Genomic DNA, 12,012 nt, shown 5'->3' on the forward strand with positions numbered 1-12,012 from the left:
AACTCCTTTTAAGGACACTTTTTGCCAAACACTGGAGTACTGAGCATATTGTCATGGTATATTTCTAATGACTATATTTTCCTTCTTCTCTGAAGGCGCAAAAGTTTGAAATCAGTTTACAGCTTGTAAGTGAAGTACTTTGAAAGGCCCGGAAGAACAGAAAATTGGATAATTTTTGAAATACTGCAAACTTAGAGAATTTGAAAGACCTTGAGCAAGAATAGGGCTCCATTGTGGTAATCCTGCATTGTGCTACTATGTACAGCCTCTGGATATTTGGTACATGTTGTGGTAGCAGTGGCTAAAAGCTCATCCAATGTTTAGAAAACAGTTAAAATTGGTTTGTTTGCTGTGTCCTAACAGTTGGTGCTGTTTCCCTAGACTGTCACTGAGTTCACAGTCCATCCTAACCCATCACCAAACATTTTCTTTGCATTTTTATGCAATTTGGGAATGGAAAGCCATGTGCACTGACCTTTCTTCACCATCCACATTTACTTCAGAAGGTTTTCTGAGTTTCCTTTGACTCTGAATGTTGAATGACACCAGAAAATGAAAATCAAAGTGAGAGAGTGATTGACAACGTCATCAATTATGAACATCTCTTTGGCATGCAAATTGTGTTCTTGGTAACAATCAGAATTATGCTAATAGCTAGAGTTTAGTTGTTTAACATTTTAGGCTGTCTGTTCTTCATCCTGCATATGGTGGAGTGTGGTAGTCACACTTGTCCAGGTGCTGTGCTGCTGTGGTGCCTGTTCGCTGTTAGACAAAGGCTGTCTGGTATCTTACAGCTCCCACAGCTTATTTTAATTAGCAAGGGCAAGGTTTGCCTGCAGCTTTGTAACTCAAGAAAGAGATTCTAGCCAATTTGTATAATAATGATTATTGTAATTAAGAATTATCTGAGACTGATCATACTTAGATCTGTGCTGCCCGTAAGATTCTGTAAGTTGTGCTCCTGTCCCTGTCTGTAGGAAGCATGCCGGCGTTCTCTGCTCTCTGCTGATGCTGATCTCATGTGTGGTTTCTTGCATCTGCATGAACAAGTAGATGCCTGTTCAGTTCCATCTCTCTTTTGTTGGTGGGACCCTGGTTGTCTCCACCAAACACACATGAGCCCACTCTGTTTTGAAGAAACCAACTGGCAGTACCATCGAGGAAACCTGGGCATTTAAGAGAAGGAAGTTTGCTCCAGGATCCACACCGTGACATGTTTCATCTTCTCTGCCTAAGGCGGTCCCTCAGGGGTATCTCAGCAGGCCTTCTCACCTCACCCATTGAATCCTGCCCTCAGACCATCCTACTTGCTGCCACATCATGCACCACTCTGCACAAGACAGCTGTAGCTGCACGGTGGCAGAACACAGGTCAGGCAGAGAAGCCCTTTTATCATTTGGCCTCCAGGGTAGTTTTATTTTGGCAGTTTTTAAATATACAAAATAAAAGCTGGTGCTGGACCACCATGGAGCTCTCTTGAGACCAGAGGAGATGAGCCCCTGTCATGGTCTTGCCCCAGCCGGCAGCTAAGTGCCGTGTAGCTGCTGGCTCACCCCTTACCCCCAAGGGGATGGGGAGGAGAAAGAAAAAAATCTCATGGGTTGAGATAAAGACAGCTTAATAGGATAAAAAAGGAAGAGAATAATAACAACAACAGTAACAACAACAACAACAACAATAACAACAATAATAAAGTGGTGCACAAGTGCAATTGCTCACCACAACAGTAAGAAAAAAAACCCCACAACCTGATGCCTAGTCTGTTTCCAAGCAGCAAATCTGCCCCTCACCTCGCTTCCCCAGTTCTATAGGGAGCATGACGCTCTATGGCGGCAAATATCCCTTTGGCCAGTCTGGGTCAGCCGTCCTGGCTGTGCTCTCCCAGCTTCTTGTGCACCTGGCAGGGCATGGGAAGCTGAAAAGTCCTTGACTTAGTGTAGACACTACAACTACCTAGTAACAACAACAAACATCAGTGTGTTATCAACATTATTCTCATCCTAAATCCAAACCACAGCACTATACCAGCTACTAGAAAGATAACTCTGTCTCAGCCAAAACCAGGACAGCCCCAGACACATACTGCTGCATGTGTAAAGGTGATCCAGGCTCAGATCATTGTTCTGGGAGGGACTTCTGGCAGATGGGCTATCACACCAAGTAATGTTGCTTCAAGGTTAAGGAGCCCAAAGTGGCCTGTACAAACACATGCAATGCCAGTTACAGCTTCAGTACGATTCCCTGTCTGTGCCCTGCCATGCCAAGCTGCCCCACATCTCTGGCAGTGGCAGCTGTGTGGTGATGCTCAGTGGAAGGCTCCTCCAGCGTCCACCTGGCCAGCCAAATGTACACCCTTTGTTAGCCCTTCACGACTTCTGCGCATTATGGAAGTGTGCATGTGCTTCTTGGTTGGTTGGGTAAGACAATACTACCTAAATAACAGGCTGCACATGGCATTACACCTGAGGCAGATTGAAAATCTGATTCTGAAATTTGATGTATTCTGGAAAATTACTTTTCTCACTGGAAAAAATAGCTTGTGGAAAATATAGGAAGTATGAATACAAACTTTAATTTATTATGCCACCTGTGATTCTCCCACCGTAGTTTGCAATAGCCTGCAAAATAAGACTAGTCCATCCTGCTCACATAATCATAGTATAATAATTAGTGTTTTCCTACAGAATGTGTATCATGGTTTAGCCCCAGCCGGCAGCTAAGCACCACATGGCCACTCCTCCCCACCCCACCCCACCCCACCCCCCCGTGCAGTGGGATGGGGAGGAGAATTGGAAGAAAAAGGTAAAACTTGTGGGTTGGGATAAGGACAGTTTATTGGGACAGCAAAGGGAGAGGAAAATAACAACAACAGTATTTAGAATATACAAAGTGGGTGATACACAATGCAATTTGCTTACCACTCGGAACCCAATGCCCAGATGCCCAGCCTGTCCCCGAGCAGCTCCCCCCTTGTATACTGAGCATGACATCATATGGTATGGAATACCCCTTTGGCTAGTTTGAGTCACCTGTCCTGGCTGTGTCCTTCCAGCTTCGTGTGAAAATTAACTCTATCCTAGCTGAAAACCAGGACAGTGCAGCACGTGGACATCTGAATTTCTTCATCCACAGGCCAGAAGTGTCTACTAGGAAAAGTCCCTGTGGTGAATTTACCCTGCTCTGACTGTTGACTGATAAGGTATATTGCGGATTTCAAGTCTCTAGAAGGTCATGTTGCTCCTTCTCTTAACAATTGTGAAACCCTAGAGGATGGGGAAGGTAGCTGGTGCTGAAAGACAATTACCAGGTCCTAGCAGATGGTCTCAGATGTGGCTTCTGGATTCACTGCCAATGATGCCAACTGTAAAACACCATGTAGTTTGTGCTGCATAGTCCCACCAATCAGTCCTAGCCTCCTAGACCCAAGACTTGCTCTGCAGAAAGAGGGAGGCAAGGGCTGTTAAGCCATGGCTACGGTCTAGTGCAATGCTTGAAACTAAAGGTGTTGAATAATGTACTCGGCTGGCTGTCCTGGTTTTTGAAGGATGAAAGTGTTCACCCACCAAGTGGTGGTTCTTATGGACCCACCCCAAAGAACAAGGCAGGTCTGCCTAGCAATAGGCCTCAGATGGTGACTTCTGTGGTGCAGCATGACAAAGAAGAGCAGCAGAAACCACAGGTGTAAGCACAATGGCAAGCAGCACATTTTTTTCAAGAAATGCTAAGCGAAGATTGCCAGTGACTATTTGACATTTACTAGTGCTACAGAATCAGCAAAAATGTAGAGAGCACAGAGATCTACCTGAGGCAGCACGCGGCGAGCGCAGTGCCAGCTCAACGTCCCACTGCCATTACAGGTGTGAGATGTTGAGCTCCATCTGAGCCGAGGTGTGTCGTAGGGCGTTCCATTGAACAACACCAATTTGAGCTGCTTTGCACCAGTGGGCCCAGAAAGGAACGCTCCCCCTGTCAGGAGAAGAGATCACAAGGATACGTGCTCTTAGGGAACAGTCTGCTAATCTTAGAACGGCTACTGCAGGGCTCCGAACCACACTGGGCAGGGAGGATTGTCAACCAGCCCTCAGATTCAGCAATCAGTATTGTGTTCCTTGCCAGCTCTTAGCTGGGAGGAGGGGATTTTGGAGAAATTCTGCTACTTCTGGTGTAGGGCATACTGCCAAAGAGACAAGCGTACTGCATGTTCTCGACTGAGACCAACCCTGATTTTAAAAAGCAGAAGGGGTGGTGTTTTATTTATTTCTGTATATTGCAGCAAGGTTTTTTTTTAACTGGTTTCATATGACTGGTTTTGTTGATTCAGCTTTTATCCATCTTGGCTCAGGTTTCTTTGTGATCGAGATGGTGACCCTGTATCATTATTCACTTGCAGAATAGCAATCTGAATTATAACTCTATTCACTTATTCTCAGACAAGGAACTGTGTAACAAGCTTTGGGTGTCATACAAGTTTGTACGACAACTGCAGTAGATATATCTTGCATTCTGACAAGAGGTTGACATCAAGTCCGGTTAAGGGTCTGCCTTTTTCAGAGATCATGAAGTTCTTTGACTTGTTATCTGGTGCAAAAAAGGTGCCAAATGATGACTGAATGATTCTGTAATGGAATAAACTCATGGGAATTTCTTAAAATGCCAAATATGGAACAAGCTTTGACAATTGCTTGGGGTTACCACCAGGAATTTGCAAAGAGAGACTCCAGTCCTTGCAGGCAAGTAACACACAGAAGGAAAGTAGTTCTTTCATGTCCCTTCCATTGAACGAAAAGTTGATGTAAATCATGCCTGTTTATGTGTGGCTTAAATAAATGATGTGTTTGTGGCTAGAAGATCTGGGAAGGCTCTAAAGAATAATGAGGAAACCCACTTTTGGCTTTATAGAGTAACTGAAGGATAAGCTGAATTGAAATCTGTTTTTAACAAGGCCTTGTGTGCTATTACTTAATACAAAAGCAAGACTGCTTTTGTAGACACAGGTATTTACAAGGCTTACAACGTATGATGCAGCGTTCCACTCGAGGGCAATACATGTTTGCACAAGCACCACGAGTCAGGACCCAGATACGTAATACTGAACACCGCAACCAGCTTGTGGATATTCTGCTAGAAACTTCCCTGGTTAGGTACATTGGTTGCTGTTACCTTTCACCCAGCTCTTCAGCAACATGTGGAAATCTAAGCCGATTTGAAGGAAATATGTCTGTCTGAAAGCATCTGCAGCTGTTGCTGCTTCCAGCCTCTTCTCTTCTCTCTCAGCCTTGATGTCAGCCTGCGTTCTCCCTGTGCTCCTTTGTTTGCTTAGTCTGATTTACACCCACTTGACAACATATGCTCTTCATTCTCCTCTAATTCATTTCCTTCCAAACAGGCAAAATGTCAGCCACCGTGACAAAAGCCTGTGCCCCTGCAAACTAGCTTTTTGGCTATTCTCTGTCAATTAGCCAAAGATCTTTTCCCTCTCTTGATTATGACTGCCTTGGCCCAGGCTTTAGTTTTCTAGAGAGTGAGTTATGTCACATAACAGTGATCTCCCTCGTGACCTTTGACTTCCCAAAGGTCCTTCTGAGAGATGGATTTTGCTCCACAACAGAAGTGCAGCCTGAAATTTCCTCCCTCCAATTGAAAGGTGTTGCCTTTGATGGGGTTTTCATCCTGTCCTGTAGCTGGCTTGGGCACACGGGTCTCCACAGCCTCAGCAAGTAAACAGAGTTCTGTGCAGTAGTCAAGGCTTATCCAAAACCTTGCAGATCAGGGATCTGGAGTTGATGCCCACATCATTGAGTTAAATAGATGAACCTTTGCAGGTTGGTCATGCTAATGTCATACTTGATATATGCACTTGTTTTGGGTTTGTGTGGCAAGGTTTTGGTAGCAGGGGGACTACAGGGGTGGCTTCTGTGAGAAGCTGCTAGAAGCTTCCCCCATGTCCGATCGATAGAGACAATGCCAGCCGGCTCCAGGATGGACCCGCCGCTGGCTAAGGCTGACCCCATCAGTGAAGGTGGTAGCACCTCTGGGATAACACAGTTAAGAAGGAAACAAAAACCTAGTGGTGGTTTTTGCAGCCAGAGTGAGAAGATGTGAGAAACTTTACAGACACCCAGGTCAGTGCAGAAGGAGGGGAAGGAGGGGCTCCAGGCACTGAAGCGGAGATTACCCTGCAACCTGTGGAGAAGACCATGGTGAGGCAGGCTGTCCCCCTGCAGCCCATGGAGGTCCATGGTGGAGTAGATATCCACCTGGAGCCCGTGGAGGACCCCACACCGGAGCAGGTGGAGGCACCTGAAGGAGGCTGTGACCCCATGGGAAGCCCACGCTGGAGCAGGCTCCTGGCAGGACCTGTGGCCCCGTGGAGAGAGGAGCCCATGCTGGAGCAGGTTTGCTGGCAGGACTTGTGACCCCGTGGGGGACCCATGCTGGAGCAGTCTCATCCTGAAGGACTGCACCCCGTGGAAGGGACCCACTCTGGAGCAGTTCGTGAAGAACTGCAGCCCGTGGGAAGGACTCACATTGGAGAGGTTCATGGAGGACTGTCTCCCATGGGAGGGACCCCATGCTGGAGCAGGGGAAGAGCGTGAGGAGTCCTCCCCCTGAGGAGGAAGGAGTGGCAGAGACAACATGTGATGAACTGACCACAACCCCCGTTCCCCGTCCCCCTGTGCCGCTGCGGGGGAGGAGGTAGAGAAATGGGGAGTGAAGTTGAGCCAGGGAGGAAGGGAGGGGTGGGGGGAGGTGTTTTAAGATTTGGTTTTATTTCTCATTACTGTTTTTCTTGGTAATAAATTAGATGAATTTTTTTTTTCTAAGTTGAGTCTGTTTTGCTTGTGATGGTAATTGGTGAGTGATCTCTCCCTGCCCTGATCTCGACCCACGAGCCTCTCATTATATTTTCTCTCCCCTGTCCAGCTGAGGATGGACAGTGACAGAGCAGCTTTGGGGGGCACCTGGTGTCCAGCCAGGGTCAGCCCACCGCAGTACCACAAATGTAGAAGGGGTTAGCAGTACTTCCTAGCACTAAAGCTGGCCAGCACCTTCTGCTTTATAGCACTTTTCTCATTCACTTGTTACTTTGAAACTCTTCCTGTTTGGACTAAATTTTCCCCACACAATTTTCTGCTGCCAGGCTGATTTATGCTTGTGTTGGGTGAAAAGCTTCAGCAAAAATGGCCAATCCGTTCCTAAGACTGTGGGTAGGAGAAAACAGTTTGTTTTGTCCTTATTCCAGAACTGGAAACCCTTCTGCTGAAATGCCTTCTTGCCTTCATATTGTGGATTAGAACTTAAAATAGAGGTGGGAAGAGATGGAAGGAAAAGGCATGACTTCTGTATTAGCAAGTTTTTTTCACTGTTCCCCTTAGAATCTGCCTCAGTTTATAAATGTTTGCAAGAAAAAGGCAGTAGGAATGTGTATGGTAAAGACGACTTCTTTCTGAGCAGCTAAAATGTCTCCTGATTTCTTCCGCACCAGGCTTATCTGAGACTCAGAACTGCTGGGTTTTACCAGCTTGAGCAAGCTGCATTCCCTCAGAGCTTTTACCTGTGATCAGGTCCTGAACACACCACATCCCACAGACTGACTAAATACACTCCGAGCCAAGTTGTTTCAAGGGATTCTTCCAGTAATTCTTGCTTCCAGTGGCTCTCTGCTGGGCAGGGCACAAATGCAGCAGCTGTCAGCAAGGAACTGTCTCATCTGTGTGCTAAATCAGCCTACCAACATCCCATCCGCCTCAAGGAGCAAAAAGAACGAGGTCAGAGCAGCAGAACTGGACCCAAGATGGGATGGGATAAGGGAACCGGTGAGATCAGGATTGGCACAGAGACAAGGAGGTGGAGGGGACCTAGGGGAGCAAGGAGATGGACAGGTAGGAGGGAGGGCTGAGACTGGGCAGGCAAAGGCTAAGATGGGGTATAGAGTCAGGTAGAGAAGCCAAAGGCCAGATCCTGCTAACCGAGCAGGATGGGTGGGGGATGAGATGGTGGAGAAATCAAGGTTGGAACCAGATACTGCTACTAAAATGAAAGAACCGTCAAGTTTGGTGAAAGGAGGGAAGATGCTCTGCTCCAGATCCTGTAATGGACCTCATGATTCCCGGGTCTCACCATCCTCCTGCTTTTGGCAAATGCCCGTGAAGTCACTGGTAAAATGATTGTTTCCTCTCAACTGATGTCTATAAGCTTTTAGAGTCATTGAATTCTCTTTGCTATTCATTGTGTATCACTGGAAATTTGAAACTATGATCCAGATGAAAATATTTGCAACCTTCATTGCAGCATGACCATTTAAAGGATACAGATACTATTTTGCAAACTGCAGGCTTTTGGGCTTAATGTTGCCTTGCGGACATTTAACGGCCTGGTACATATGCATCACAATGTAGTCTTGCATGAACACATTTCCTGTTTCCTTGCTTCATCCAGCTAAAAGGACGGACAGTGATCTGGGAATAAGTTGAGTTGCAGCTGATGTGAACAGAATTTGTGCTTCCTGTATATATGGAAATCTGCTACCGTTTATCTTAACATGGCATTCCAAATTAGTGAATGTCTTTGACTTTTCCTTTCTTTGACTTTTAGTTGCTGTCTTTAGTCTTTATGCTCCACCTCATAAGTGCAATTAATAATGCTTCATCCGATAGCAGTGACGTGAAGATAATTTAGCCAAATTGTGTGCAACACTTGGCTGTATAGGGCTGTGTACAGAGAAGATGAATGTGAACTCTTGTCAGAGGTGCACAGCAAAAGAATAAGAGCTGAGAGGTATGAACTGCAGAAGGAAAAATTCTGACTGGATGTAAAGAAAAGAAAAAAACCCAAACCCACAGCAAGAGAGGTTAATACTGAAAGAGGCCTCCCAGAAGGCTGCAGAAACTCCATCCTTAGAAGTTTTCAAAAACGAACTGAACAAAATCCTGAGCAACCTGATCTAATGTTGGAGTTGGCCCTGCTCTGAGTAGAAGGTTGGACTGGATGATCTCCAAAGGCTCCTTCCAATGTAAGTGGTCTCCCGGACTGTGTTAGGAGTATGGAGAAAGTACAGATCTGCAAGATCTGTGCCTAACAGTCACTGGCTGTGGTCAAAAGCTCCTTGGGATCTAAAAATCTGTGATGGACATAGAGCAATAGAATCTGCTCAGGAACAATGAGATTGTAAAATCTGATATGATGAAAGAATTCAGGAATCCTGCTTTGTGGAGGGAAATTTTCTACCACCAGTATGAAAAGAGTAGCCTGGAAAGGGTTGTGAGATCTTTTACTAAGTGTGCCGGCAGCTCCCAGAAGCCAGTGTTAACCAAGGAGCCTGCAGCATGCAGATGAACAGTGGGAGGTTTTCTAAACCCGAGAGCCACCTGAAATTGTAGCACCAGCTTTCCTCAAACTGCTTTTAGCAATGGCTCTACTCTTTGTCTAGTCGTTGAGTCTTTCTGTGTGTTGTTTTGCACAGCTGTACCAGAAAGAAAAGCATAACCTAAAAGCAGTAGTAATCTGTATCTCCCCTCCCAGAGATGCTGCAAGCTTTAATGGCCTGAAAAGGTCTTTAAGAAACTGCTGAAGTGTTGCAAGTTCTGAAATCTCAACTTTGATTTGAAAACTAAACATAGCCCAGAAATTACCTTGCTGGAGCTTTTGTTCCCTAGCAGCTATGATGGTCTCAGAATCCAACAGACAAATATTAGGAGGGAAGAACATGTGGGAGATGAAAATATTGCTGACCCTGACACTCTTATGAGCAAAACCTGTTTGGAAAAGAATTTATGCTTGCTTTCTACTTCAGCATGCAGGCAGCCGCTGGAAAGAAGCTTCCAAGAAAAATCCTTATCACCACCAGTAGCCTTAAGTGTACATTGTGGAGAGGACATAAAATTTCCCCCCAGGACATGGCTTATTTAGTTCTGCACTTAGATGTGCCAATAAAAGTGGTCTCCAGGCAATTAATTTCTTTTCCTCTTTCTAGGAGAACTACAGAAGTATCACGGAGGTGAAAAGATCACAGGTATAGCAGGAGAGCAATAAGAACAAAGATTTTGCCCACCTTCAAATTGCTTTTTGTTTAACTGGCTAGGCACTAAAAGCCACCCCCCTGGCTACAAAGGGCTAGCAGAAGAGAAGTTTGCTCTGCTGAGCTCATCCCTCCTCCCACAGCGCAGCAGCCCTGGAAGTGAGGAGGAACACCGCCTGCCTTCAGAGCAACACCCTGCCTCACAGCACTGGCAGGTTTTTCCCCTGTTGCGATCTCATCTCAGCTGTGTCAAGACCTATGCCCCTCAGCTGGTACAAGTTGATGTAGGTGGTGTGTGGTGGTATAAATGCAAGCAAAACACTTATTAAAAAGCAATTAAGATTGCTTGATGCAGCACTCTTTTCCAGCCTTGGCCACGGCTGTGGGTCTAGCTGCAAATGCGCTGTTACTGCTGGGAAAGAGGGGTGTAAGGGTGTGAGCGTCTAAATCCAGCCGGGGATTTACCTGGGGGTTTGGAAGGGGAGAATTAAGGTGACTTTAGGCCCCCTCCTTCTTTAGCTCTGGCTTCCGATTTCCCTTTTGCCGTTCCAGCTAATGCGTTCCCAGGGCTGGTACAGCTTGTTTTGAGCTTCGTGTTCCTGCAAGCCTGGTGCAGCTGCCTGGCCGGTTGCCCAGGGGTGCCAGGCTGGGAGATTTTTGGGTGGCAGAGAGTTGAGGCACCACGCAGCAGAGAGGAGCGTGTGCTGCTCCCTGGCTGCAGGTCTGCTCTGCAGTCTCATTCCTGGACCTGGAACTCAGTCGTGTGATGGGACTGTGGCCCTGACCGTCCTCCTGCGTCTGTGCCACCTGTGTCAGAGCTGCTGCTCCTGCTCTTACATAGAGCATTTTAGATTAAAAACCTTGACTCATCCACGGCAAGCACTGCTAGCATGCCAATAAGGTGCAAAAATCATACTGGCCGGTGCCTTTGCTAAGTTTGCTTTTCATCGTTTGTGTTAAGAGACAGCATTCAGCAAAGGCAGAAAGAGCCTTTGTGCGGAGGTGACCTGAGGGTGGCAGCAGCTGCTCACGGGACCGTCGGTCCGGGCTGCGCGGTGCCAAAGCCTGTACCGGGGGTGCCAGGAGGCTGCAGAGCCCGTCAGGAGAGAGCAGGAGCACGGAGTTACAGCTGGTGGCCCGAGGGAGCCCTCAAAGGTGAGGGTGACATAGGATCGCTGTCATGCATCGGGAGTGCCTGTGGCCAGGAAGGCGACTTTGCTACAAAGGAGACCTTATGTGGAGCGGATGGCTGCTTCCAGCCAGAAGTGAGGCACGATCTCTCCCTTCCTGTATTGAAATCGGTAAGGTACACGTCGGTCTGGTGACCAGCTCTGTCATAAGTGAGTTACGATGGGATTATACGTTCCAGCGGAGAAGGGCAAGCCGTGCGGGTTTGTAACTGACGTCAAAGACCACAGTTTGTAAATCAAAGCTGCAGCTGGCACCCGACTGGGTGTCTGACATCCTGAGGAACTGAGTGCAGGTACTACGGGTTACGGCAGCAAAGGGATCTGGGTACCAAGTGCTGCCCTAGTGCTGCCTTTGGCACCTAAAATCCGGACTCCTAAAATCACTCTGCAGCTGCAGGCTGAGCTGCGAAATACCTAAACACACTAAACACCTACCCAAACCAATAAACTCCCTGAAGGTAATCTCAGGTCAGTGTTTTGTTGCCAAAGACTTGCCACCGTGATTAAAAGGCCAGGAGTGCCCTTGCGTCTTTCTCCTGATGCTGTAGACATCTGTGGACCCCAGCTGAGGTACCCAGCTCTCCCCAGGCGTTGCCGAGTGTCCCCGTGCACCTAACTCGGGGCTATGGTTTCTGAACACGGGAGAGGCACCAAAAGGCTTAGTGCTGTAATGCTGAGTTTCAGAGCACCTGTATCTCTGCAAATCTGGCAATCCTTCTCCAAGGCTTGCTTACAAGCTGAGAGGGAAAAGCAGAAATGACTGCATAGAACCGCTCTGTTGTTTTCATAGCCATGGCCATCAGA

Source organism: Grus americana, chromosome 2 (genome assembly GCF_028858705.1).
Source record: "Grus americana isolate bGruAme1 chromosome 2, bGruAme1.mat, whole genome shotgun sequence".
Lineage (NCBI taxonomy): Eukaryota > Metazoa > Chordata > Aves > Gruiformes > Gruidae > Grus > Grus americana.